This window comes from Suricata suricatta, chromosome 12 (genome assembly GCF_006229205.1).
Source record: "Suricata suricatta isolate VVHF042 chromosome 12, meerkat_22Aug2017_6uvM2_HiC, whole genome shotgun sequence".
In the NCBI taxonomy this organism is placed as follows: Eukaryota; Metazoa; Chordata; class Mammalia; order Carnivora; family Herpestidae; genus Suricata; species Suricata suricatta.
In genome coordinates, this window is record NC_043711.1 from 86,116,209 (window position 1) to 86,127,957 (window position 11,749).

Consider the following 11,749-nt stretch of genomic DNA (forward strand, 5'->3'; position numbering starts at 1 on the left):
CTCCTTGTTTTGTTTTGCTTCTTTTTTAAAATCCATACCTCCAGGGGTGCCTGGGTGGCTCAGTTGGTTAAGTGTCTGACTTCAGCTCAAGTCATGATCTTGCGGTTCTTGAATTCAAGCCCTGCTTTGGGCTCTGTGCTGACAGCTCAGAGCCTGGAGCCTGCTTTGGATTCTGTGTCTCCCTCTGCCTCTGCCCCTTCCCCACTTGTTCTCTCTCTCATTCTCTCTCTCAAAAATAAACAGTAAAAATTAAAACTCCATACCTCTATGTACTGGCAGGGTAGGTACAAAGTGGGTCACAAGCAGATCTTCCAGTTTTTACTCACGGAAATGTTCCTTTTGGGCACTTCTGAGGCTTAACCTAGGGGTTAGGAGTTGGGATGTAGAAATTGAAGTAGGGGTTGAACATTGGCTGCAGGGCTGAGGGAAAGAGGATGGCTGTGGGGTGGACGTAGAGACAGAGAAGTCAGGAGTGCCCTGAGCTCTAGGGAGGAGGGTTCCCCGGGGGGATTTCGGGAGATGGTTCTGCAGGGGTGGGTATGGTGTGGACGAGGAACTCCCGTCCCTTGGAAAACTCGGGTTGGGGTAGGCAAAGGCCAGGTGTTGGGATTTCTTTTACTGTTACCACAAGGTAGGTTTGTCCTTTGAGAGTCCTGTTCGGTGACAGTAATGGCAGCAGTGTGCTAAGCACGTACGCGCCTCACCACCAGTGGGTAGGTCCACACAGAGGAACTCTCCCAATGGTGGAAAGGGAGGAGTTGATTGTCCATTTCTTCCATGGAAATTGAAATCACTTTGAATGGGGCTGAGGTCAAAACCAGGAGGTCAGCCCTACTTTTGTGAGTTCAACACCTTGATAGCCTCAGTCAACAGGAGGCATTTTGGGAGCTAAAGGGTCTACTCTGCCCAGTTCTGGCAGAGGTCCTCATTTCTGCCTGACCCCTCTCCTTAATTCCTACCCAAGAGCCTGTCATCACCCATTATCTCTCTTGAACATCCCCTTCCTACTCCTTTCTGGGTCAGTGTCATCCAGCCATGCCCCCGGCGGCCCTCTAATGAAAAATGAATGCATTTTCTCCAGCTTGCCCAAAGTTCTTTCCTTTTCAGTGAACTTTAACTGTTGGTTGTGGCCTTGACATTTGTAGACGTCTTTCTACAGCACTGACCAACCCCTCATTGCCGTGCACTTTCCCATCAGATTCAGTAGTGCTGTGTCCTCTTTCAGTAGCACAGTCTGCACTGCATTCCCTTCCCTAGTTTTCTTAACTTACAATCCCCCACCTCCGCCCTGCACTTCAGTCCTGTGGCCTGGGTGGGGAGGGGTCCCTGTTGCCATTTGGTACCTGCTCTGTAGGAGGGGGCTGCGAGTGCTTGGGAAGAAGGGAAGAGGTGACATCACCTCGGTTGGAGAAATGGAGGGGAGGCGAGGAGTCTTGGGGCTATAGAGGCGTGATCACTGACTGTGTCTTGGCCCCGTCACCAGTATTTCCTTTCCAGTAAGCCCAACTGGTCAGGCTGTGGAGGTTTCACTCCTCCCTTGCCCTGTTTCCGCAGCACCCTAGTACTACCACGGAATGAGGGTCAGGGAGGTCCCACGCTAGAAGCACGCACTGCAGCACGCACACAGGATGTGCTCAGAGCACAGCCTTACTCGAAAAAAAACTCGTTCCCTTTCACATTGTAAACAACCCTCACCCCTGACCCAGCCTCTTCTGTCTGCCCTCCCCCGCCCTCTGCAACCCTTGCCCCGCTTGACCCTTAGAGCACAGACTGCCCATTCTCCAGGGTATGTGCGGGACCCTCCTCACTGCCCATGGTCTGCCTGTCCCTGCTCCTGTCACACACCACTCTGCACGAGCATTGCTGGCCTCAGCCATGCCCTACTGAAGGTTCCTGAATGTGCTCTCCTTTGCCTGGCCCGCCAGCTTGGAATGCACGCCTCATTTCAGATGCTGGCCTGACTCAGCATGTGTCACTTCCTTCAGGAAGCCTTCCTGGCTAAATCTCCAGCCAGAGCAGACTTTCTGCCCCGCCCACTTCTCATTCACATCGAGTGTCCGTTGTGTGAAGCACGATTCTAGGAACTGGACTGCAAAAGAGCAAACACCTGCCTTCATGATTCTTCATTTCAGGGGGCCAGGACAGACCATAAACAAAGTACGAAAATGTGTAGTATGCTGGAGAAGGGCTAAGCGAAAGAAAAATAAGGCAGGGAAACGACCCAGGAAGTCTGGAGCAAGAGGAAGAGCAGCATTGGAAACAGCAGACAGGGAAGGCCTCACCTGGGAGGTGTCATTTGAGTCCAGGGAGGGCCTTTCCCCTCCGGGTGTTCACAGCAGCCCATGCTGCCTCCCTCCCGGTGTGAATGGGCTGGCAGGAAGCTTTCCTCTGGGGTAGCAGGCCCCGGGAAGTGAGGGGACAGGCGGCAATGAGGCCTCTGCAGTGCTGCACCTGATTATGAGTGGCTCTCCCGCAGGCTGTGCTGGTCTTGAGGGCAGGCTCTACATCTGCCAACTCTTCCCCTGTCGCCCTCCCACCTGCAGCTCAGTGGATAAGGGAACCACCTGAAAGGCAGCGCTAACCCGTGACCTTGGGCTGGTCCTAAGAACAGGTTTCCTCGTGGGAAATGTGACAAGTATGTTAAGAGCCAGAGTAATTGGTTGCAGAAACAGGAAGAGACAGGAAGAGTCCCTTTATCCACAGAGTTCAGAGGCGCAGAGTGCTGAGCTCCCATTGCAGGTGGGGGAATCGTTTCTAGAATGCTTACAGGGGAAAAACGGTATTCCAGTTTCCAGACCACGTCACTGTTCCAGAAGGCCTGGGGTTCAGTTGTTCCCTGAATTTTTGTAAGGCGTAGCCAAGTGCCCAAAACGCCTGTCTTCCATTTTTTTTCCTAGAGACCTTACACTCATCACCACTGCATCATTGCTAGGGGAGCCAGATGACTCTCTGTGCCTAACAGCCTGCAGGGAGTTACTTACCAGTACAGTGACTGAAACATGCAAAGAACTCAGCATTCAAGGGTGAGAAATGAGGCCAACCATGGTCTTGACAGTGTGCACCAGGAAGAGCTCACAGAGACCTCTCTGTCCCCGTGACTACAACCATCATGTCGCCAGGATACCTAACTCCACCTGCATTAGGAAACAGCTTGGTGAAATCATTTAGAGCCTGTTGAATTTTCATGTTGTCCCTCAACTGCCGTGGGGCCTGGGGCCTGTCATTTGGCCTCCTTGAACCTCAGTTTCTGGCTCTGTAATTTGACCCTCCACACCTACCTCCAATAGTAAGGGTTAAATAAGATGACGCAAGTTAAATGTATAACACAGGACCTGCCTCATAGTGTGTGCTCAATAAATATCAGCTATTTTTATTTGATGAGCATGTCTAGCGTGTTGGTAGCATGAAGAATGAATATGTCATTATGACCGAGTCATCTGTCAATGTGTCACCACAGATACTTTCTTCTTTGCTAATTTGCAGACATCCCGGTAGGGCTGGTGTTAATCATCACTACCACTGATTGGACTTTGATTAAATGCCACGCACTGTACTAAATAAGCCCGTCTATATAATTATCTCATTTAATCTTCCCAACCACCCAGTGAGGTACATTTAATTATCTTCCATTTTATAAAGGAGGATGCCAAGGCTCAGAGAAACGTAGGGACCTGTCTTACTTCTAGTGAGTGGCTCAGCTCGTTTTGCATTTCCTGGTCTAGTAAGTAGTGAAAAATGTTGCAGGCTGATTTCATAAATAGCGTGCACATATGAGGTTGTCAGATGCTTGTTTGCACTGGAAAACTGGAAATTAGGGTACTTTACTATTCTGTCCATCTGCTTCACTTTGCCTATTTTCCAGCCTTCCTAAAATATTCCCTGTCTAATTCAACAATCTTTAGGCTTGAACTTGTGAACCTGACATGGAGAGAGATAATAGGCATATTTCACCCAACACCAACATATCAACTGGCTCCTCCTTCACTGCTGTGTCTGAAGCAGAGTCATCCTGGGTCTTCCGACCTCGAGGAAACCTTCAGAGTATTACCAAAGTGGCCTGAGAACCAGGATTAGGGTCAAGAAAAGACATGATCCCATCAGAAAATAGGTGCTTGGTAACAGAGGCCCTGGTGAAGCAGCTGGTAAGACTTATATAGCAGAATCAAGTCAGGAGAACAGGACCTGAACAAATCAAGTTTCACCTGTCCATTCAAAAAATACTTGTCAGGGGGCGCCTGGGTGGCTCAGTCGGTTAAGCCTCCGACTTCGGCTCAGGTCAGATCTCACATTCGTGGGTTCGAGCCCCGTGTCCGGCTCTGTACAGACCGCTCAGAGCCTGGAGCCTGCTTCTGGTTCTGTGTCTCCTTCTCTCTCTGCCTCTCCCCCTCTCATGCTCTGTCTCTCTCTGTATCAAAAAACTAAATAAAACATTTAAAAAAATTTAAAAAAATACTTGTCAGGTCGCTGGGCTGAGAATAGGGACGCAGGGACAAATAAGAAAGTTACTGCCCTCAAGAGGCTCACATACATATGATGGGAAGTTCTACTAATTCACACCTCAGATATCTATGGCCAATCAGCTGTGCTGAGCCTCGCTGTAAGCTCAGCATACAGCTCTGACGGAGGCAGAGGAGGGGCCTCAGGGAGCTTATAGTCTAGAACAGCACTATCCGATAGAAACATAATGCAACGCATATAGGTAATTTAAAATTTTCCTAGCAGCCACTTCAAGAAACAAAAAGAAGATGAAATACATTCTAGTAATATATTTTATTTAACCCACTACACTAGAAAATACTGTCATTGAAGGGGTGCTTGGGTGGCTCAGTTGGTTAAGGTCCAACTTCAGCTTAGGTCATGATCTCACGGTTAGTGAGTGTGAGCCCCGCGTCGGGCTCTGTACTGACAGTGCGGAGACTGCTTGAGATTCTCTCTCTCCCTCTGTCTCTGCCCCTCTGCTCCTCTCTAACTCTGAACATACACTTTTAAAAAAAAGAACACATTGTCACTTCAATATGTAACCGATACTAAAAACTACTAATGAGATATTTTACACTTTTCCCCCAAACTAAGTCTTTGAAATCTGTATGTTTTATGCTTGTAACACATCTTGGTTTAGATTAAATGCATTTTGAATGTTTTGTAGGGGCTGGTGGCTACCTTATTGGGCAGCATAGATCTAGGTGATGAGGGGTTCAAGGCTAATTCCATGTAAGGAGAGTGTTATGAGGATGTCTCCTTTACAGGAAGGCAGCTGCATCTTGTAGAATCTTAAAGAAGCTGCTCTGGCCTAGGTTCCCCACTCTCTGTTATCCCTCCTCCCCATCCTGGCAGAGTGAGGCCAGGCATACATCAGGTGTGCCTGATGGAGTCCCCAGACGATGTTCCAGAGCCTCCTGGAAGCAGGACAGCAAGTTCTCGAGTTCTGTAGTGCTTCTCCAGCACAAGCCCCATCTCCTGGAGGCAAGCTTAGTGTTCCCAGGATCTGTTCATTCATTCAGTCACTACTGGCTTATTGAGCACTTACTAAGTGTCAGCCTCTGTGTTAAGCAATGGAACATAGCCAGTGTAGTCTGGCGGTTGTAAGCCCATAGTCCTGTCGTGATAAGCAAGTAACCCACATATGAAGAAATCATTACAAACTAACTAATGCTATGATAAATGAAAAGTGCTGTGTTACTAAATAGAGACAACTGACATCTTGAGTTGGGGGGTAGTCAGAGAAGGTCTCCCTGAGGAAGTAGAATTAACTGGGCAAAGGAGGAGTGGTCCATGTGCACAAGCAGGCTTAGAGATGGCCAGTGTGGACAGCAGGGAGCACTGAAGCCTGGGACCACAGCCTGGTGTGAGTGTGAGAGCACAGGGCTCGTGTCACACGCGTGGTTCAACCCAGCCAGGTGGTTTGGGTGACAAGTTTCACCCTCTCCGGGCCTCTGTTACCTCCCTTAAAAGGATGTGGTGAAGATGTATGAAAACACTTGATACAACAGATGCCCTGCTTCCGGATTAAATTATTGACCTCTGTGAATATTTATTACAGGTTCTTCTGCACATATAGAGAAGATGGCCAAGTTTTGTGTTTGTTTCCTTGTCTTGGGCACTTTGGGGTTGAAGGCTCCAAAGTAGTTTTTAGAGAAGAAAAGACACACCCCTTCCCTTATTTTTCCCTTTATTTTTCCCAGAAGTTGAACAATACAAGTAACAGATTTGAGCTTTAAAAATAAATCTTTTTGGGGTGCCTATGTGGCTCAGTTGGTTAAGTATTCAACGCTTGGTTTCAGGTCAGGTCATGATCTCATGGTTCATGAGTTCCAGCCTTGCTTCAGGCTCTGTGCTTGCTGTGTGGGGCCTGCTTGGGATTCTCTCTCTCCCTCTCCCCCCCTCTCTCTGCCCATTCCCGCTTGTGCTTTCTCTCTTTCCCTCAAAATAAATAAACTTAAAAAATTTTTAATAAAAAAATAAATCTTTTCATCCAGAATAATTTTAGATTTACAGAAAAATTAGAAACCTGGTACAGGGAGTTCCCATGTGCCCTTCACCCAGCTTCCCCTAATAAGCACCATATATATGCAGCCACAGTATATTTATTAAAATTAAGAAATTAATATTGGCACACTACCATTAAGTGAACTCCAGACTGTTTTTGGATTTCATCAGCTTCCCCTCTAATATCCATTTTATTTATTTTTGAGAGACAGAGAGAGACAGCTTGAGCAGGGGAGGGTCAGAGAGAGATGGAGATACACAATCTGAAGCAAGCTCCAGGCTCTGAGCTAGCTGTCAGCACAGAGCCTGATGCGGGGTTTGAACCCACGAACTGTGAGATCATGACCTGAGTCGAAGCCGGCTGCTTAACCGACTGAGCCATCCAGGCGCCCCTCATGTCCATTATTATGACCTGATCCAGAGCACCACGTTACCTGTAGTAATTGTATGTCTTCACCTCCTCCAATTTGAAACAGATTTTCAGGGTTTCCTTGTTTTCCATGACCTTGACAGTTTGGAAGAGTGTGAGTATTTTGTAGAATGGCTCTCAATTTGGGTTTTTCTGATGTTTTCTCATGACTAGAGTTTGGGGGAAGAATATCACAGAGGTGAAGTTCCCCTCTGAACATGCATCCGGGGTACATGCTATCAACACAACATCACTAGCAATATTAACCCTGACCCAGACTTCACTGCAAAGTTACTGTTATTCCCTTTCCAAAGATTCTGGTCTTTGGAATATAAGCTTGATTGAAATACATATTTTAGAAAACATGTTTAGAAATCTTTGCCCAACAGCGGGAGAGTGTATATTTTTCTCAAGCACATTTAGAAATATTGACCGTGTTTTATGCTGCAGAGAAAGTCTCACTGGTGTCATATAGACTGTAATATGTGACGACAACATAAAGACATAGAGCAAACTTTAGAGAATACTTAGACTTGAATGAAAATCCTATATATCAAACGTTGTGGAAAGCAGCTAAAGCCATACATAAGAAGGAGTTTATCACCTTGAATGCTTTCGTTGGGAAGTTCCTTGCAGTAAGAGAGGGTGTGAACTCTCTCCAGGGTCCAGAACTCCCCAGTGTTCTGGTCTTTGGCATCCCTTCATAATCATGAGGGAATCAGAATTCTAGCTTTATTCCCTGGCAGATTTTTAAAAAATATATTTATTTATTTTTGAGAGAGAGAGAGAGAGAGAGAGAGAGAGCGAGCGAGCATGAGCAGGGGAGCAGGGGAGGGGCAGAGAGAGAGGGAGACACAGAATCTGAAGCCCATGAGACCATGACCTGAGCTGAAATCAGGAGTCAGTCCCTTAACCAACTGAGCCACTCAGGTGCCCCTGGGACAGGGGAACCTCTTACTTATGTCTAATGATGATACTTTGGTACCACTGGGCATAATTCACTAAGACTTAACAGTAAAGCAAGAAAGTGGTTAGATGCCGAGTCAGTAAGTTTTCCATCCACTATCCATCCACTTATCCATCCAACAAATGTTGATTGAACACCAACACTGTGCCAGTATTGTTTTACGTTCAGCGGAAATAGAGCTTCCCAACCATTATCTACCCCAAACTAATTCTATATATTTTAAAAAGGAAGGAAAGGAAGAAAATTGGCTACAGATGAGATACTTCTCATACATCTGTTAACAACTTTTCTCAATTATGACCTTTGAAAGTGCTTTTTTTGGTAATTTTTAAAATTTTTAAAAGTTTTCAGTGAGAGAGAGAGAGACAGAGACAGAGAGTGTGAGTGGGGTAGGGGGGAGAGAGAGAGAGAGAGAGAGAGAGAGAGAGAGAGAGAGAGAAAGAGAGAGAGAGAGAGAGAGAGAGAGAGAGAGAGAGAGAGAGAGACTCCAAAGCAGGCACCAGGCTCCAAGTTGTCAGCACAGAGCCTGACATGGGGCTCAAACTCACAAACTGTGAGATAATGACCCGAGCTGAAGTGGGACACTTAACCGACTGAGACACCCAGGGTGCCCCCCACCCCCCGAAAGTGTTTTAATTGCCATGAATGCAAAAAATTTACTCCCAAAACTTCATGGTTTAAAATAATGACAGTATTTATTTTGCATATGAATCTGCTCTTTGGGCTGGGCTCAATAGGGTTACCTTATCTCTGCTCTGCTTGGTGTCAGGTAGATTGACGTGTGAAACCTGGAGACTGGAATCATCTGAAGGCTTCCTCACTCACATATCTGGCCATTTGTTGTTGCCAGCTGAGACATTAGCTTAGGCTGTCAGCTGGCACAACTCCACATGATCTTTTCATGTGGCCTAGACTTGCTACCATGGTAACTGGGTTCCAAGGATGAGCATTGCGAAAGGGGGTAAGCTAAGTGGATGCTGTATCCTCTTTAATGACCTAGTCCCAGAAGCCACAAAGTATTCCTTCTGCCACATTGGCCAGAGCAGAGCAGTCACAACCAGACTCAAGGGGCGAGGGTGGGGATATGGACCCCATTTTTTATTGAGAAGAGTGTTAGTTACATTGTAAGAACTGTGGGATGAGGTTTATATATATATATATATATATATATATATATATATATACATATATATATCTATATATAAAAGTTGGCCATGTGGCCAACTTTGGGGGGAAAAATCTGCCCAAAAAAGGTTACTATAACTCCATTTTTCCTTTTGGGAATGTAATGCCTTTTAATGCACAATAAATAAGTATGCAATACAAAATTATATTTTGACATATCAGTTTCAGAGGAAAACATTCCCCCAATTTATTCACTCTTCTAGTTAGAAGTTATGATGTGGAATAAGTGTGATTTGGAGAAACTGTAAGGCTTCCTTCTGTATAGCATTTCATTTTTCTTCAGTCTCTTGTGTGTGCACACTTTCCTCACATGTTTCAAAGTCTTCTCATGTTTAGTCTTTTTCTCTGCCTCAGGTGTTTGTGTGTGTGTGTGTGTATGCTATAATTTTAAGTTGGTTTAAGTGAAGCCCTCAAAATTAAAAAAAAATAGTAAAGAAAAAAGTATAGAAATATGTTACCTTTAAAGAATGACTCTCTTACATCTTTTCTTCACCAGCCCCTGCCTAATATTAAATCTTATCTTCCTGACCAGTACAATAGTCCTTACACTTTGTATTTTATGTTAAAGCCATATTCTTAACTTGAAATTATTTATTGCTTATATAATTTTTGTTGGCATTATTCCCTTAATGTATTTTTCTGGTAAAATATTTAGGTATCTTGGGTTGGAAATGAACATACTTTTCCCCATTAAAATTAATGGAAATATATATTCTTTCATTCAACAGCTTCCACTCAAGAGTCAACATTTTCAGGAATGAATTGAAGTCACCAGGTGGGAGATAGACAGTATTTTCATCATCTCCCCAAGAGCTTACAAACAGCTTCTAATCCTGTGTCTGTCACTTTTCCAATCCCCATCACTTCTTGCTCTTCCTATTTGTCACTCTCATTGTCAGCCCCTTACCTGTCCGATATATTATGGATATTCAATATTTATTATATTAGAAATATGTTTGGTTGAAAGTAACATATAACTCAACGAACTGTGGTCTAAATGAGATTTTTCTCCCTCTCATAAAACAGGAAGGAAGTCCTGGCTTTGTGCAGCTGCTTGAGTATATCCTAAAGAACCAGGTTTCTTTATTCTTTCTGTTCCACCTTCCATAGCACAGCCCTCCTCGTGGTTTCAAGAGGACTACTGCACGTCCAGGTGTCATGCCTCAATTCCATGAATGAAGTAAGGGAAAGGTGGAGATCACAAATGTCTTCAAAGACTTCCTTTTTATTCTGGAAGAGAGGATCTCCCTTCAGACTTCTGTCTACATCTTATTGGCCAGAACATTGTTTCATTGCCACTCCTAGCTGCAAGGGAGGTTGGGAATTCTATGCTTTGCTTTCCAGCCTCTGTAGTTTAGAAAGGCAAGGGGTAAGTGGTTGGGATATTGAATGAGCCTCTTAAAATATTTGTCACTGTGTGTTTAATTGGAATGTATTGCTTTGATCCACAAAGTACCCTGAATATAGCCCATTATTGTCCTGGAACATTCTTCCTCCTGTTCGTCTTGCCTCTAACAACTTCCCTGGGGTTGGGGTGGGAGGGGGGCAAGGTCTTGAGGAAACACTTCTCTTTTATCCTTTTGGTGAGAATATCAGTTCCCCGTCCTTCCTCCGTGGTCTCTTCTAACCGAAGGTAAGGAGGAGTCAGCGCTTTCTCTGCTCTCTTCGGTTCTTTTCATACAACCATGCCTTCAGCACTACTCAACATCCCGATCCCGTCCTCTCTGAATATCAAGGACAGTCTCAAGACCGGGCCTCCCTCCTCTTCTCTCTCAGCCCAAGTTCCCCCTTTACACTCCCAAGGCACTTGAGCTGTACCTCTCTAAGGCTATTTATTATTTTCTTCGTTGAAGCTGAAACCAAAATATTGAAAGTGGTACTGTTTACAAAATACGTGGTGGACTGTAGGTGCTCAAACCGGTATCTCCTGCTATTATTATTGCTATTTATGTCTTATCCCCTATATCAGACTCAGCACCTTAACGAGAGGGTCTGAATCTGACGTCTGATTCATCCTTGTACTCGGCACCTGGCCTGGAATTGAGCATTTCTCATAATTAATGCTCTGCCCAGGTAATATAGGGGCGGCGGGTAAAGGGCAACATTTCAAAGAAAAGGTGCAGTAATGGTAGGATGTGAGAAACTCCTAGAACCTGGGTGGGAGCCAGAATCTTGCAGAGAAGCCCGTTGCTCCGTCCGCCTTGAAAACACGCAAAATCGGGATTGAGGCACAGGGACGCAGGTGAAGCGCCCCCGCCGCGGTACAGAGGTAAGGTAGGCGCAGCCGTCACTTCGCTCCTCCCAGGCCACTTGATCCGGAAAGGGAGGCGGGAATAGGCCCCGCGCAGCCATCTGGGATAGTTGCGCACGCGCAGCTTCCGGCTCCGTGTCTCGGGAATTATTTGACGCCGCCGCTTCGGACCGGCAGGAGTCTCTGATCAGGCGCGCCGCGCACGCGCGGTGGTCCGCTCGATTCGGGGAGTTATTTGACGCTGCCGCCCCTGGCAGTCGGAAGTTGCCAGAGCAGAGCCCAGCCGGCCGGCCCGACCGGCCTTCGTCGTCCCCGGGCGCCCTCGGAGAGCCGCTGACGGGTGGACTGACCGACCGCCGGAGGACAGCCGGCCGGGACAACGAGAGCGCCGGCACTATGGCGCGGGTGGCGTGAGGCGCAAGGCCGAGTGCGGCCGGCGGCGGCGGCGGCG

At 46.4% G+C, this 11,749-nt stretch overlaps 1 protein-coding gene across 3 annotated transcripts in view; it reads left to right on the forward strand.

Annotated features, from left to right (window-relative positions):
- Positions 1-11,547: 11,547 nt before the first annotated feature.
- The window catches only part of RALGAPB (Ral GTPase activating protein non-catalytic beta subunit), an 88,808-nt gene continuing 88,606 nt past the window's right edge, over positions 11,548-11,749 (forward strand). For all 3 annotated transcript variants that reach the window (XM_029919306.1, XM_029919307.1, XM_029919308.1), the window contains exon 1: positions 11,548-11,745. The gene's annotated coding sequence lies outside the window, so the exon portion shown is untranslated. The remainder of the gene's footprint in view (positions 11,746-11,749) is intronic.